At 44.5% G+C, this 16,345-nt stretch overlaps 1 protein-coding gene across 3 annotated transcripts in view; it reads right to left on the bottom strand.

Annotated features, from left to right (window-relative positions):
- The window catches only part of RGS17 (regulator of G protein signaling 17), a 202,382-nt gene extending 186,259 nt beyond the window's left edge, over positions 1–16,123 (bottom strand). For all 3 annotated transcript variants that reach the window (XM_075596497.1, XM_075596499.1, XM_075596500.1), the window contains exon 1: positions 15,905–16,123. The gene's annotated coding sequence lies outside the window, so the exon portion shown is untranslated. The remainder of the gene's footprint in view (positions 1–15,904) is intronic.
- Between the last annotated feature and the right edge of the window lie 222 nt (positions 16,124–16,345).

Here is a 16,345-nt window from a genome sequence, read left to right as displayed (position 1 = left end):
GTTTGTTTTGAGTGTGGGGAGACGGGACATATTAAGGCTCACTGCCCACAGTTGTCTGAGCCAATGGAGTGTGCGTATGGCTCTGTGAAGTCTGAATTTTGTGGAGTGGTAGGTATGACCCGCGAGGGAAAACGTACCCACAACTTCCTCACCACGGTGATTTTAAATGGTAAACCAGTCTCCGCCCTGGTGGACTCAGGGAGTAATATTAGCTTGGTATCAGGGAAGTTGGTTAAGCCTCTCCGGTTACACCAGGGTGAGAAGTTGCGGGTATTATGTGTGCATGGGTGTACGCTTCCGTACACCACGACTCTGATAAAAGTAAAAATCGAGGGGCAGGTCATCCAAACTACGGCAGCAATTGTACCAAAGTTACCCCATTCCCTAGTGTTAGGCTGTAATTTCCCGGGTTTTGACACCCTGATCAGAGGACAGCTCACCTTAAACAATCCTACTCCAGATGAGCTTTTTCCATTTACAGACTTCGAATTAGGTGTCTAAAACTCCTAAATCGAAACGAGAACGTAGGAAGGAAAAAAAAAGAGGTACACCCCCACCCCAGTTAGCACTGGCCACTACTCCTGACGGAGGGGGACCAGAGGGAGAAGAGTTGTCCGAGACAGGACCTGTTGGTGCTCAGGTGTCCGAGTCACCCGTGGAGGTAACCGGCCAAACTCCAGATGAGGAAGGTTTTGAAAGTCTAGAACTTTCCCTGACTAACTTTGGTAGGGAGCAGGCTAATGATCCCCAGTTGAAAAATGGGTTTAGCCAGGCAGTAGAAGTTAATGGAGTCCAGGTAGAAGGGACAACCAAGGAATCCTATCCCTATTTTTGTATTAAAAATGACTTGTTATACCATGTGAGCCAAGAGGAGGGCCAAGAGATAGAAAAATTGCTAGTACCCAGTTCATTAATAAGGAAGGTCCTGGAGCTAGCACACTCTCACTTATTGGGGGGTCATCTGGGAGTAGAGAAGACACAGCAAAGAATCCTAAAAAGATTTTACTGGCCAGGGATATATAATGCAGTAAAGAGATTCTGTGCCTCTTGTCCAGAGTGTCAGTTGACAGCCCCCGACCAAGTTTGAGGGCCCCATTGATCCCTATGCCTATTATTGAGATCCCATTTGAGAGGATCGCCATGGATATAGTGGGTCCCTTGGAGAAATCTGCCAAGGGTCATCAATACATCCTAGTGATCCTAGACTATGCCACTCGCTATCCAGAGGCGTTGCCTTTACGTAATACTTCCTCCAAAGCTATAGCTAAGGAATTGTTACAGGTATTCTCCCGACTCGGGATACCGAAGGAAATTCTGACAGATCAGGGTACCCCGTTTACATCTAAGCTTATGCGAGACTTACAGTATGTGTAGAGCTAAAAATACAGTCCCTAAGAACCTCTGTTTACCATCTGCAAACGGACGGACTGGTAGAACGATTTAATAAAACTCTGAAGATGATGTTGAGAAAGGTGGTTGCTAGTGATGGGAAAAACTGGGACACCTTGTTGCCTTATCTCTTGTTTGCTATCTGAGAGGTGCCACAGGCCTCTACAGGGTTTTCCCCATTTGAACTCCTGTATGGGAGACGCCCAAGAGGGATTCTGGATAGCCTCAAAGAAGAGTGGGAGCAACAAGCTGTTCCAGGGAAAAATGTCGTCCAATTTGTGGAAGATTTGAAAGAACGTATTGCGCATATTACCCTCATAGTCAGACAACATTTAGAAGAGGCACAGAGGGCCCAACAGAACCTTTACAACAGACAGGCTACGGTTCGCAACTTCCGACCAGGGGACCGAGTAATGGTCCTTGTTCTCACGGCCGAAAGCAAGCTGTTATCACATTGGCAGGGGCCATATGAGGTTCTAGAACAGGTCGGCCCGGTGAATTATAAAATTCGACAGCCAGATCGGAGGAATGTAGAGCAAATCTATCACATAAATCTATTAAAATCCTGGAAGGATAGAGAGATATGTCTGACGGTAGTAGCTAATACATCCGGGAAAGGGGAGGAACCACTTGTTCGAATATCGGCAGAACTCACCCCTGAACAATACAGAGAAGCTGTGGACTTGGTAAAAAGGAACAGGGATGTATTTTCCAGCGTACCAGGGAAAACTAGGGTGATTTCCCATGATATCGTCACCAAGCCAGGCGTAGCCATTAAGATAAGACCCTATAGAATCCCAGAAACCAGAAGAGGGGCTATTCAGTCAGAGGTAAAGAAGATGCTAGATTTAGGCGTAATTGAGGAGTCCCATAGTCAATGGTCCAGCCCTATTGTCTTGGTACCTAAGCCAGATGGGTCAATACGGTTCTGTAATGACTTTAGAAAAGTAAATGAAGTCTCGAAGTTTGATGCCTATCCTATGCCACGGGTAGACGAGTTAATTGAGAGGTTGGCGAGGGCTCGTTTTCTAACCACTGTAGATCTTACAAAGGGTTATTGGCAAATCCCCTTAACAAGTTCAGCAAAAGAGAAAATGGCCTTCTCCACACCTGATGGTCTTTTTCAGTATACTGTCTTACCCTTTGGTCTTCATGGGGCGCCTGCAACCTTCCAAAGGTTGATGAATAAATTGTTACACCCACACTCGAACTACACCTCAGCGTACTTAGATGATGTGGTAATTCATAGTCCAGATTGGGACTCACATCTACAAAAGGTTGAGGCAGTGTTGAGAACCTTTTGGGAGGCGGGTCTTACAGCCAACCCAGCTAAATGTTCAGTCGGCCTAGCAGAAGCAAAATATCTTGGCTATATTGTGGGAAGGGGGACAGGAAAACCCCAGCTCAATAAAGTTGAAGCCATTGAGAGTTGGCCCCGTCCCCTTAAAAAAAAACAGGTTAGGACATTTCTAGGCATTGTAGGTTACTACAGGAGATTTATACCCCATTTTGCAACCCGGGCAGCACAGCTTTCAGATCTAGTAAAGGCAAAGGCACCTGATGTTGTAAAATGGAACAGTAATGCGGAGACCGCATTTTTAGACCTCCGTACAGCGCTCTGTAGTCACCCAGTCTTGGTAGCCCCGGATTTTACTAAGGAGTTTTTTCGGCAAACGGACACCTCCGAAGTAGGTCTCGGAGCAGTACTGTCCCAGTTTGTAGGAGAAGAGGAACACCCGGTCCTCTATTTAAGTCGCAAATTGTGTCCCCGCGAACAAAGATATGCCACAGTAGAAAAAGAGTGTTTGGCCGTAAAGTGGGCAACAGACACATTGAAGTATTACCTGTTAGGCAGGTCTTTTATGCTCATTACAGATCACGCACCCCTACAGTGGATGCATAGAAATAAAGAAAAGAACTCGAGAGTTACCCGTTGGTTTTTGTCGTTGCAACCTTTCAACTTCACGGTCCAACATCGGCCAGGCATACTGCACGGTAATGCTGATGCACTCTCTAGGGTGCACAGTCTCGGTGCACGGGCCGCTCCACTCGGTAACGTTACGCTGGGAAGGGGGATATGTGACAGGGTCATTGATTCAGTATATGTTAGTAGGAGATGGCAGTATGCATGCTTTCCAGTAGACGAGGGGTTAACCCAGCTTGTTAAGCAGTCCACAGGTGTTTCAAATTAAGCTAGTTCACCTGCTTTAAAACAGGAAGAGGAAATGCCTCTGGAGCGGAAGTCTCTCTCTCTGAGGTGCAGAGAGAAGACAGAGGAGTGTTGACAGACAGACACAAGCTGCTCAGATTGATCCTGTCCCAAGGGGGAAGAATAAAGCTCCCAGGTAAGGAGCCAACTGCTATTGCTGAACCTTGTTGGGCTGGACTAGGTTAGCTAGCCAGCCAGGTAGATAGCCTGTACTTTTGTTTAGTCAGTGCCCCGACCGGGGTTAGGCTTTTGTTTACGTTTCAATTTAAAGGGACAGTGTACCCATTGTTTTAGTTACCCTTTTTGGACAAATAAATCCACCAGCACTATTTCACCAGAAAAGTCGTGTTGTCTCCTCACTTACCACGACCATCCTGCCACACGATATATACATACATACATACATACACACACCAGAATATATGAGTTCTTCAGTATTTATTGATACCTTTTTTTTATCTGGACCAACAATTTGTGTCATGGGATAAGCTTTCAAGAGTTTTCCTCTCTTCCTCAGGTCAAGCAATACCATAAATATATACGCACATAAACATGCGCACACACAATGTGTATGTATATGTGTGCGTGTGCGCATGTTTATGTGTGCGTGTGCGCATGTTTATGTGTGCGTGTGCGCATGTTTATGTGTGCGTGTATATGTGCGCATGTATGTGTGTGTGTGCGCATGTATGTGTGTGTGTGTGCACATGTATGTGTGCATGTGTGCATGTTTGTGTGTGTGTGTATATGTTTGTGTGTGTGTATGTGTGAGTGTGCGCGTGTTTACGTGTGTGCATGTATATGTGTGCGTGTGTGCATGTTTATGTGTGCGTGTGCGCATGTTTGTGAGTGTGTATATGTGCGCATGTATGTGTGCGTGTGCACATGTTTGTGTGCGTGTATATGTGCGCATGTATGTGTGTGTGCGCGCATGTATATGTGTGCGTGTGCGCATGTATATGTGTGCGTGTGCGCGTGCGCATGTATATGTGTGTGCATGTATATGTGTGCGTGTGTGCATGTTTATGTGTGTGCATGTTTATGTGCGTGTATATGTGCGCATGTATGTGTGTGTGCGCATGTATGTGTGCGTGTGTGCATGTTTGTGTGTGTGTGTGTGTATGTGTGCGCATGTATGTGTGCGTGTGCGCATGTATATGTGTGTGCATGTTTGTGTGTGTGTGTGTATATGTGTGCGAGTGCGCATGTATATGTGTGCGTGTGCGCATGTATACGTGTGTGCATGTATATGTGTGCGTGTGTGCGTGTTTATGTGTGCGCATGTTTGTGTGCGTGTATATGCGCATGTGTGTGTGCGCATGTTTGTGTGCGTGTGCGCATGTTTATGCGTACGTGTGCGCATGTTTATGCGTGCATGTGCGCATGTTTGTGTGCGCATGTATGTGTGTGTGTGCACATGTATGTGTGCGTGTGCATGTTTGTGTGTGTATATGTGTGCGTGTGCACATGTGTATGTGTGCGCATGCACATGTATATGCGTGCGTGTGCATATATATCTATATCATACAAACACATACATACACACCTAAGCTCCACAGGGTCCTGTGCCTGCAAAATGTCTCTGTAAAGTGCTATGTAAAACTAGCAGCGCTATAAAAGAACAAGCCATTATTAATTTTAATAACACACATTGAATTGTACACATTCACATAAAATTAAATATACATATTGTTTACAGTATTATATATACAGATTTGATTTTAAATGAGTTGTTAATATTTAACATTAACTACACACGTGCAATGGAATAAGGTTTAATTCATTAATTCTGAGCTACTCTCCTTTTCTGCTGCTCTGTCAGTTCTGTGGGGAAGATCATGTGACCAGGCAATGACTGATACATTTGTGCTCCATGCACGTGCACGGCTGTGGAAGGGGCAATACTCACAAAGGGGTGTGCCAGAGCCTGTTACAGAAAAGAAAGGGGTTGTGCCTTTCTAAAGGGTTGCTATAGAAACAAAAATGCTCGTTACATTAGAATACATTAAAAATTGTCTTTCAAAGTTGTTTTTTAAAAAAAAAGAAAATGCTACAAGTATTTTCTCACAGTACAGAACAGATTTATTAAAAAAACCCACACATGCAGGATATTGACTGAACTGCAGCTTTAAGTGGGTTTCCCAGGAATTACTGAACACAGCTATGTCATCTAAGTATGCAAAACTTTGCATCCCTTCCAGTAACCTATTGACCAGGCGTTGGAAGGTAGCTGGGGCATTTTTCATCCCGAATGGCATAACTAAGAATTCATATAAGCCACTCGGAGTGATGAATGCTGACTTCTCCTGTGCCTCCTGGGTCAGAGGGATTTGCCAATACCCTTTGGACAAATCCATGGTGGTCAGATACTTTGCACCCGCAAGTTCATCTAAGAGCTCATCCATTCGGGGCAAGGGATAAGCATCTGACACCGTCTGAGCATTGAGCTGACGGTAGTCCTCACAGAACCAGGTGGTTCCGTACTTCTTGGGCACGAGTACTACGGAGAAGCCCAAGGGCTCTGAGATGGGAAAATTACGCCTAGGGCGATAATCTCCTCTACCTCCCTCTCTATACTCCCCTTCACCTCTGGAGATACCCGATAGGCATTCTTATGCAGAGGTCTCTCATCCCCAGTGTGGACGGGTGATCAGTAATATGGGTCCTGCCCGGCTTGTCCGTGAACAGGAACCTGTGCTTTTCTAATATACAGATGCAGCGGCCATTATTTTAACAAATCACATGGTGTATACCTCAGAATACCCTTGTCATGGCGCGGGATTTCTTCCAACCGTACCGCCTTAAGACGCGAGTCCAGGTGAGTGCATAAAATGGCATTTTAGTGTTCTGGCTTTTAAACATCTGAAATTGACACAGTAGCACAGTACTGTACACATTACAATGCATTCATTTCATTGCATTTAATTGCACACAATCCATGAAATTCAAACAAAGGAACCGCGATAAACACGTGTGCCTGGGGCGATTGGCGGCGTTCATGCCGTGTGGAGAACAGCAGCGCACACGAAAACGGTGCCGTGATTAGTTTCAATAAAGGCCGCTGCATCTGTAGCTCGTGCTTGCACTGACTTGGGTGCACTGTGCTGGGACCTATCTCTACCTGCTCTGCTGTGCCTCCTTGCCTAGCTTTCCCTAGGAGGTCGGGCAGAGCTTGGCTCAACGAGTCCTCCATCTGTGGGCTACAGATAGCTTTTACCGATTCTACACTCTGAAAATATTTCTTCAACATATTCAAGTGATATGTTCTATGTCTCCCTGTCTCTCCATCTAGCTGTACAACTTAGTGCACTCGTTTATCCACCGGAGAACCGTGTACTGGCCAGCCCAGGCAGCCATGAGTTTGTTCTGCAGAGTGGGCTTCAGAACAAGCACTTGCTTCTCAGGGATGAGCTCTCTGCTACGGGCATCTTTGTCATACCAAGTCTTCTGCTTGGTCTGAGCTCCCCTGGGGTTAGCTTGCGCTAACCCCTTTCCAATAGGTCCCTGAGACCCACTACATACTGAAGCACAGAAGCATCAGTTGTAGTGGTCTCCCCTTCCCATCCCTCCAGGAATTGGTCAAGCGGTCCCCGGACCCTGCGGCCATATAGGAGCTCGAAGGGGGAGAAGCCAGTGGACTCTTGCGGTACCTCTCCATATGCAAACAGCAATTGAGTCTCCCAGTCTTTCCCTTCAGCCTCTATAAATGCTCGCAGCATCTGCTTCAGGGTCAAATTGAACCGCTCACACAGTCCATTTGTCTGTGGGTGGTAAGGGGTCGTGCTCTGGTGGGTCACCCCATACGAATCCCAGAGACCGTGAAGAAATTTAGACATGAATTGTGACCCTTGATCAGTTAGAATCTCACTAGGAAATCCTAATCTAGAAAAAATTATAACTAATATCTTAGCTACCGTGCTAGCTTCAATGGAGGACAGTGCTACAGCCTCAGGGTACCTGGTGGCAAAATCCACCCCGTGAATATGTAGCGCTTTCCTGTCCAGCTTTGGATCTTCAGGGGTTCCACTATGTACATAGCTAATTTCTGGAAGGGTTCTCCAACTACCGTAGTGTGTTCAGGGGTGCCTTCACATGGTCAACCTCCTTGCCTACTCGCTGGCAGCCATCACAGGACAGACAAAAATCTGCCACTGCTCTGGTTTCCCCCAGCCAGTAGAAATGTTGCAATAGCCGGGGTCTAGTGCGAGTGACCTCCTGATGCCCCGCTAGTGGAATGGAGTGGGCAACCTGCAGTAACTGCTACCTATACTCCCTGGGTACCACTAACTGTCTTCTACTTGTCCACACTCTGTCTGGAGTGCTAGGAGCATGCTCCCTGTAGAAGAGCTTACGGTGCCAGAGATACCGATCTGACCCACTCTCAGAGGCAGACTCGGAAGCTCGGAGTCTCATGCCCTCTAAGTTGGGATCGGACCTCACCGCCTCTCTGAACCGTGCCCCCAGCTCCGGCCACACATCTTCAGTCACTATGTTAGGGGTGAAAAAAATTAAACTAAAAACATATAATCAGCGCTCAAACCTATAAACCCTAACCTATATACTATTGAAATAAATAGGTGCTCTACAAATAAAGAGAGATCCCCTTTATGGGAAACCCTGTATGTGATCCCTCACAAACTATTTTAGTAGAATGGGGAATGGCTGCCTAAGGAATAAACAAACCTATCCACAAGGCATGTATACAAAGCATGAACAACAAGAAACAGAAAACACAAAAACATATACAATACAAACAATGATTCCCTGGCGCACTAACAGATATTAAACCTGACAGCAGAGTGCAGTCCCATGAATCAAGTAGATGATATTGGATGAGATCTACAGTCCACACTGTCCCATTCCTTTTAGATTGAAGACTTGTCTGGAAATAAAAACAAAACAACCATTTCGCAGTACCCTATGGTCAGTTCTCTGCACCCCCACCGTTGCTATCTACTTACTTAAAAATAGATAGAAATGGGCCTCAAAAGGTTTCTTTGCTCTCCTCCCGGTTGGCTCCAACTTGTTGCTGCTGCTGGTGACGTGATCTTTACTTCCAGCGTCAGCACCGCCATACACCGTGTGGGAACAAGAATGGGCGCCAATAGTGTGATAACATAACATTTATTGATAAAAATAGCAGGGTAAAAAACATGCACTCACATGCTGTAATGCCCTATGTGCGTCCTACAACGTGCCGTCCGCTTACATGGGAGGATGCCGAGGGATTGCAGGAGGCTGGATTCGGCGTGGGTCCCCGCTTCGTGGCCGCGACTCGGAGCGCCTATTCCCTCCTCAGATGACTTTCCCCGCCAATCAACCTCTTCTCCTCTCAATGGGTATGCACGCCGCAGCACGTCCTGGAGGCTCCACCCTACGCGCGTTTCGTGACTCTGACGTCACTTCTTCAGGGGTAATGGAGCCGTGGGGGCACTGTAGGTTATTTATATCCTTGTGCATTGCTAACGAGGGATTCCCATTGGTTAATTGTCCTCACTGGGAACTCCCACTGATTGTCCACTTGTAGATAATGAAGGGCAATTTGTATACAGCTGACTTAACCCCTTCATGCCTGGACAGTAACAATCACAATATACATACACTCCAGCATATTCGTGAAACATACTTATAAAAATGGCAGTAGGCTATAATTAATATATTCTAATGCCAATACATCTTATACATAGAAATACATCAATAAAAATAATCTGATTCCATATAAAAATATAAATAAAAAGTGGATAGCAACATTATGGCTTATAATTCCAAATTGTATTTTGAAAGATAGCTATTAAGCTGACTCCCTGCCAATGCCGGCATAGAGGACCCAGAGGTGGAAAGAGAATATATTAGATTGAAACATAAGATAACCTGGTTATGCTATATCCAACATCAGCAGTATACTATATAGACCTAACTATCTCTCAGGAATGCTGCCAGGTCGAATTCAATATTTAGTCCTCTTGGGGTCATGGTTTTAAGGGTATATATCCAGTAGCTTTCGCGTCTGGATATAAGATTTATTTTGTCACCCCCCCTCCAATTCTGCTTGGGACATTCAATCCCTTTACAGATTAACCCTTCAGGATTTTGTCCATGCTTACTTTTAAAGTGGCTAGAGACACTGTGTGTCTCCAGACCCCTTTTAATATTGTAAACATGTTCTGCAAGACGTCGTTTCAATGGTCTACCTGTTCGCCCTACATATTGTAGTCCACATGGGCACTCTAACAGGTAGACCACAAAAGGAGTCTTGCAGGAGATGAATGATTTAATGGGGAATTTAATGGGGAATGTTTCAATCTAATATATATCCAACCCAGGCAAAACACCCACATCCCTTATACCTTGACAGGCACCCCAGTCAAGGAACACCCGGGCAACCTGGATTGACCTAGATCCCCCATCAGGCATGGTGACCTGCATCCCTGTTCCCTGTTCCTGGGAGCAGATCCTCTGGATTGATCATGTCAGGTCTCACCAGCATAACAGTGGCACCGGAGTCGAGCAGGCGGCTGCCTGGTGAGCTCTGATGGTCACTGGCTGCAAATGCTTTCTCCTCACATAATTGGAATGCAGCCGGATAGCTGCAACCTGATGCCCGTCTGCCTCCTCTGCTGTGCCACTTGCTGAGTGGGTATAAATCGCAGTCTGGGTCCGCTGCTGTACTTGTTGGATGGCTACCCACTGCTCCTCTGTGTGTGCCAGTCCCACGGCGGTGACTGGCCTTGCAACTGGCGTGTATTGCCCATGAGGGGGATTGCTGAAATGGTGCCACTCCGGACAGTCTGGCTTGATGTGCCCAGTCTGATTGCACTGGTAGCACCGCTTCTCGTGCCGGAATTCTGCAGACTTGAGTGTACTCCCCTCTGCAGCTGCTTTCGGCTTCCAGTGTGAAGTTCTGTTACTGGACTCAGTGCCCTTGTGTGCCTGAGCCGGTGTGACTCCATTCTGGACAGGCGCCGTCCTGCCTGACAGCGCGAGGCTGGTTACAAATTCATCAGCCAGGCTGGCTACATCCCAGTAAGTGGTGGGCTTACGATCAAACACCCAATCCCTCACCTCAGGCTGGCACCGTTTTAAAAATTGTTCCTTAAACATCAAATCCAGCAAACTGTGGTACTTGGTGGCTTTGCACCCTTCCATCCACTGGGTGCCATGCTGCATGAACCAGGAAGCAAACGTCATGTGAGTGTCCTGGGCAGTCTTCTCCCCAGACCGGAACATTCCTGGGCATGCCTCTGGAGTGAGGGCATACAGGTGCAGTAAAAGAGCCTTTACATGCTGGCAATCATTGCTGTCCGCTGTTGGGATCCCCTAGAAGGTCTCATGTCTCTCCTGACAAACGCAAAATCCAGTCCCGTTCTGGCACACGGAACCGGTGACACTGATCCTCAAACACCTTGAGATAGTGCCAATGTCGTCAGTGCCATTTACAAACTTACTGAAGCTGTAGTGTGACACCCTTGGTGGTGGAGGTTGGTCAGGCTCATGCTGGGGTTTTGGGGGCTGCATACCTTGAGAAGCTGCTCAAAGGTAACACCCTCTCCCCAAATGACGAGGAGAGAGGTAATATCTGTGGTAGGGAGACCGGTAGCAATTCGGGCTATTACGGCTGCACTCCCGGGCTCACCCTCACCCTCCCTCTTCATCTTCATTCTCCTCCTCCAGTTCCTCCAGGTCTGGAAGAACCTCCTGGACCCTGGCCGGAATGGTTTCCACTGCATCAAAGGTGAAGCTATGCCCACTTCATGGTGCTCGAGATCCTCCTCAAGCTTATTCTTTGTGCGACCGGCGGTTGGGAGTTCATACCCCTCACACCATTCTATGTATCTGGGACGTTCCCAGGTCCGGAACAAACCTGAATGTTTATCCATCTTCGCTTGATGGCTTTTAGCTTAAAGTGACATGAGAAACCTGCGCTTTTCCTGCTTTGTGCATTTGTGCAACGTGTGTAAGTCACTACTTGTTTTGACAGCTCACAATCAACGATTTCGTCTTTATGCTATAAATCCCCACAGGACATTATAGCATAAAGCTCAATGATCCCACTGCTCCCACCAGTAAATAAGCCTGTCATGGGAGACCAGGTTATTTACACCTTTTTACCAGGATCATTCATTGAGCAAAACAAGGTAGAGAAATAAATTATAATTTATTCTGCATAAATTCTCGAACACACAGTGAAACACAAAATACAGACGTACAGACACACTTACTGGGGGCCTGAGGTAAAAAACTAGACTTTCCTAGGTGCAGGGAACTCTATGGGAGAGACTTAGCGCATAATCTCCTGGAATTCAAATCGGCATAAAATCCCAGCCGCGACTTCTACGATAGTTTCTGAGAACTTGGTCCCTCCTGACCGCGAGTCTGCCAAATCTCCTGGAACTGAAATCGGCATAAAATCCCAGCCGCGACCGCTACGTTAGATTCTGGGAATTTGGACACAAAATGCTGGATTTAGTCTCTGGCGGGCAGGCTTTTATGGCTTGAAATCGAAGCCGGTTGCCTTGCAATTCTGAACAAAGCAACTTTGAAAAGCCCGCCCACGCTCTTTCAGCTCTGACTCAAGGGGAACACACAATCTGATTGCTCACGGCTTCTTATAATATTCCCTGTTTCAACATATTAAAACTATATTTTAATACACTCTGAGTGTCTGAGTACAGGGAACAGAAAAGGGAAAAATGTACTCTTTTTATTTCTGTCTACATGACGTCCTCACATGCTTTCCCTTTGACTCAGGTTGGACTCTAAGAGTCCCTCCAACTTTATGGTTGGGTGCCCACAAACCATATATTTTTGGTGGGTCACCCTTGCACTAGCTGAGGTGCCCCCCTTAACCTAGGGATTCCCTTAGCTACAGGAATACATTTTTATCCCTGTGCCTCATTCTCCTTTCCGAGTTGTGCTGAAGAACGACGCCCTAGTGGTAAGTCGCACTTAACATTTTCAAAGGGAGGAATTGCAGTGACAATGTGCCTATATGTATCCTAGAATCATGCATGATTCCCGGTCACATTTATTGGGGAACCGGTAGCTCTGGACCCCAACCTCCTAGGCACATTCGGACAATGGTTCCTCTGTAAAAAAAAAAACCTTGAAACTCATACACTACCAATTCCTGCTTGATTGCATGCTCCGAAAGGTAAAAACACAAACAATGGTTTGCCTATGACTAACCAAAATATTGTCAAGATTGCAGCAGTATTACGTTACTTCCTCTAAAACAGACAGCTACCGAATGATGTATATGATTTGAATGTCAAAGGGAAAGCTGAAGCTGAGGATGAGATATATATATATATATATATATATATATATATATATATATATATATATATAAAGCAACTGTAAATATTACTGTATGTTCATAAATATATATATATATATATTATATGTTCTATATATATATACACACACACACACACACACACACACACATACACACACACACACACACACACACACACACACACACACGAAGGAGAGTAGAGAGGACTGCCTTTTCACATTTATGTAATGATGTAAAAAAAAATACTGTGTATTACTAACAATATAGACCTCCTTTTATTTTGAAGCATATCTACAGTGATCACATCAAGAAGTGATTAATTTCAAAGTTGTTATGTTTTTTTTCACATTAATGAACAGCACACAGTTCACATTAAACAATTACAAATGTTCATGTATATCACTATTTAATGTTACCATATTGTATTTTTCAAGTGGAGCACAGCAGAACAGCTTTATGACAACATGTGACTTGGTTAACTCCATATTCACTAATGTGATATTGACACATTACTAAGGATGTCAGCAAAGCGTTTAAAAACAAACGCATATAGAACATCACACGCAGTACATATGTCAATGTTCTAAACAAGCATTCATGTTTAAAGTGTGAGCTTCATCTGAGACAGGAATTATTCTGTTGAATTGTACAACACTGGTTGCAATATAACAATACAATTTACGTAATGTTTTAGACTTTCAAATTTGTACGATGGACTCCTCATTCAAAACACTTAATTCACTAAAGCACTGTTCCTAAAGTGTAACATAGCCCTACTGTGTAATAATATACTACGGTAAGTGTGAACTGACCAGTCTAAAATGCAACACAGATGACCATAAACATAAGGGGGCGACTTAGTGGTTAAGGCACCGAAAAAAGAAATAAGATCTTAAGAAGACCTTCATCTAATCTGTGTTTTATACAGGATGATGGTCATTAAAAAAAACAAAAAAAACTGATAATAAAGTGAACAATTTATGCCAAATGTATCTTGAGTTTCTTTACTGAATGTCAATTTATCTTGAATATTTGAATCACATGTAAAAGATTTTCAGCACATTTCGTGCCCCCATAATTTCATGAAATGTGAGCAAAAATAATGCAATACATGTAAATGTAGCTGCATCAACCTGTTTTGGAGCACTAATACTTGAGCACCTCTTTTCATTTTTTGTTGTAGTGTTGTTATAGAAATGTGATATGTTTGGAGTATAATATGTAATTATATTTTTAGCATTTGCCATTTTTCTCTTGATTCGCTGCATTAAAATACATTGTAACTGTATAAAAAATAGTGTTTTCTTTAGGTCAGGTAACCTCCTGTCTTTGGGATCAAGAAGGGGCCCATCCAAATGGATATATACCATCCTAACAATTACTCTTTTCTGCAGCAAAGCAGAATATTGTTACTTGAACTGAGCAAAATGATAGGTAAATAGATACAAAGCACAAGATTTGGGAACAAGCATCCACTGAGATAATTTACTCAAAATCATATCAATCAATGAAAATAATTACAGTTTAAATATCAACACATACAGTACATGTCAGACAGATCAGTGGACTTCCTTTGCAGATATTAGACTATTCTTAGATAGCAAATATGTGTTTTTGATCTGTGTATTTTTTTGTTTTGTTTTCAACAATTCACATTTTTAATGTCACCAATCCCCCCACCACTAAATATACATATTTCTGAAGTTTCCCCGAGATCTCTGCTTTTGACCAGCAATGTTGTAGTTTGACAGCATTTCTATGCACCACTTCAAGAATCAATTAGCTCTTCTGATATTTTCAGAGATCTGTTTTGTCTGAGGGAGCTAGATAGAGGTCTGATTTCTTAAGTGTATGCTTAAGATGCAGCATACACTTACTGCAAGGCAACAAAAAAGTCATTGCAATTAGAAAATATCTATCAATATTTACACAATGCATGCACAAAGTGCAATGATCATACAGAGATTTGCTAACATAGGCAACTAGATCCAGTGGGCGTTCCTCCTCTTTAATTGCAGGGCTTTAAAGCAATGCACGTGAAAAATACATAAATACTATGCATCTCTCCTCCCCTAACTCACTGTAAGACACTAGGAAATCGACAATGACCTTAATTCACCGTACGAGGGGCGCATACAACTGATTGATTACCCTAGATTAAAATCTTTATTATCCACAGCAAAGAGACGGCAGGATCAACTGATTGAATATACAGTGGTGGGGGGAGCGAGGGGGGGTCCATTATATGCATAATTTGTGAATATTCCCAATTATTTCACCTAATCCACGCCTCCCTTTTTGCTTCACCCCACCCCTCCCCTCCCCTCTACTCCTCCTTCTCATCTACCTCCACCGCCTCCAGCTCTCACGTTTTGATAAGATTTCCTGATGATGGGGTTTCTTTTTTTCCTTCCTCACCGCTCTTTTCCTTCCATATCTGTTGCAGCTGCAAGTACAGTACCTACTCTTCTTCCCTCCCTCCGTAGCTCCTGCTGCTGCTGGTTTGATGGTAGCAGAACAAATCCAGCTACTGCACCACCAGACAAATGCACAATCCAGATGTCAAAGACAAATAAACACACACAAATAATGCAGGGGCACTGCAAAAAAAAAAAAAAACTGGAAGGTTCAAGAAGAATAAGCTTAAATGGGACACGAGAAATACATAAACAATAAAACCAAATGGAGAGATATGAGATTAAATATTATAAATGTATATATATATATAAAGCATTACAATAAAACTGCAATAGTGATTCCTATGATAGGAGGATTTCTCCTATCACCCTACCACTATCTATCTCTGCCTTATGTTTTCTATTAGGGGGAGACCTTGAAAGCAGTTTCTTTTGCTTTCTTTCTTTCTGTATGTATCTATGGTGACTCTTTATCGTTTCCTTCCCATAAAGCAGGCATTTTGGTGCTGTGGGAATAGATGATCGCAAAAGGTAAAGGTAAGGGAAAAAAGATAAGGATTTTTTTTTTGCCCTCTGCAGCTCTGCTCTTACCCACTCGCTTTGGACGGGGGCTGCTGCAGCTGCTTGCCTGTATGGAGCTGTCCGGGAGAGGCTATGCTTCTCTCTAGCCGAGGTGTTCTGCTGCCATCCGCCCAACTTCAGCATCCAACCGGCAGGGATAGATGGAGAGAAAGAGAGAGAGAGAGAGAGAGAGAAAGAAAGAGGGAGAGAGATAAAAAAGATAGAGGGAGTAAGCGATAGAGTGTGAGAGAGAAGGCAAGGGAGGGGGAGAAAGAACCGGGGAGCATCTGCACATGCGCGACCAAGCAGCAGGGGAGCCATCAGACCATCCTTTGGAAGAAGGTTACAAGTCATTTCTAAATATCTTTGCCCATTCAAAAGTCTACTGCAGTGATGCTTCGGGGTCCAGCCATAGGTCCCCTGGACTTGGTCTGTCCTCAGGGGGAGGGCTTGATTTCCATTCACTTTTAC

This window comes from Ascaphus truei, chromosome 4 (genome assembly GCF_040206685.1).
Source record: "Ascaphus truei isolate aAscTru1 chromosome 4, aAscTru1.hap1, whole genome shotgun sequence".
Lineage (NCBI taxonomy): Eukaryota > Metazoa > Chordata > Amphibia > Anura > Ascaphidae > Ascaphus > Ascaphus truei.
This window is presented reverse-complemented; position numbering and strand designations above follow the sequence as displayed.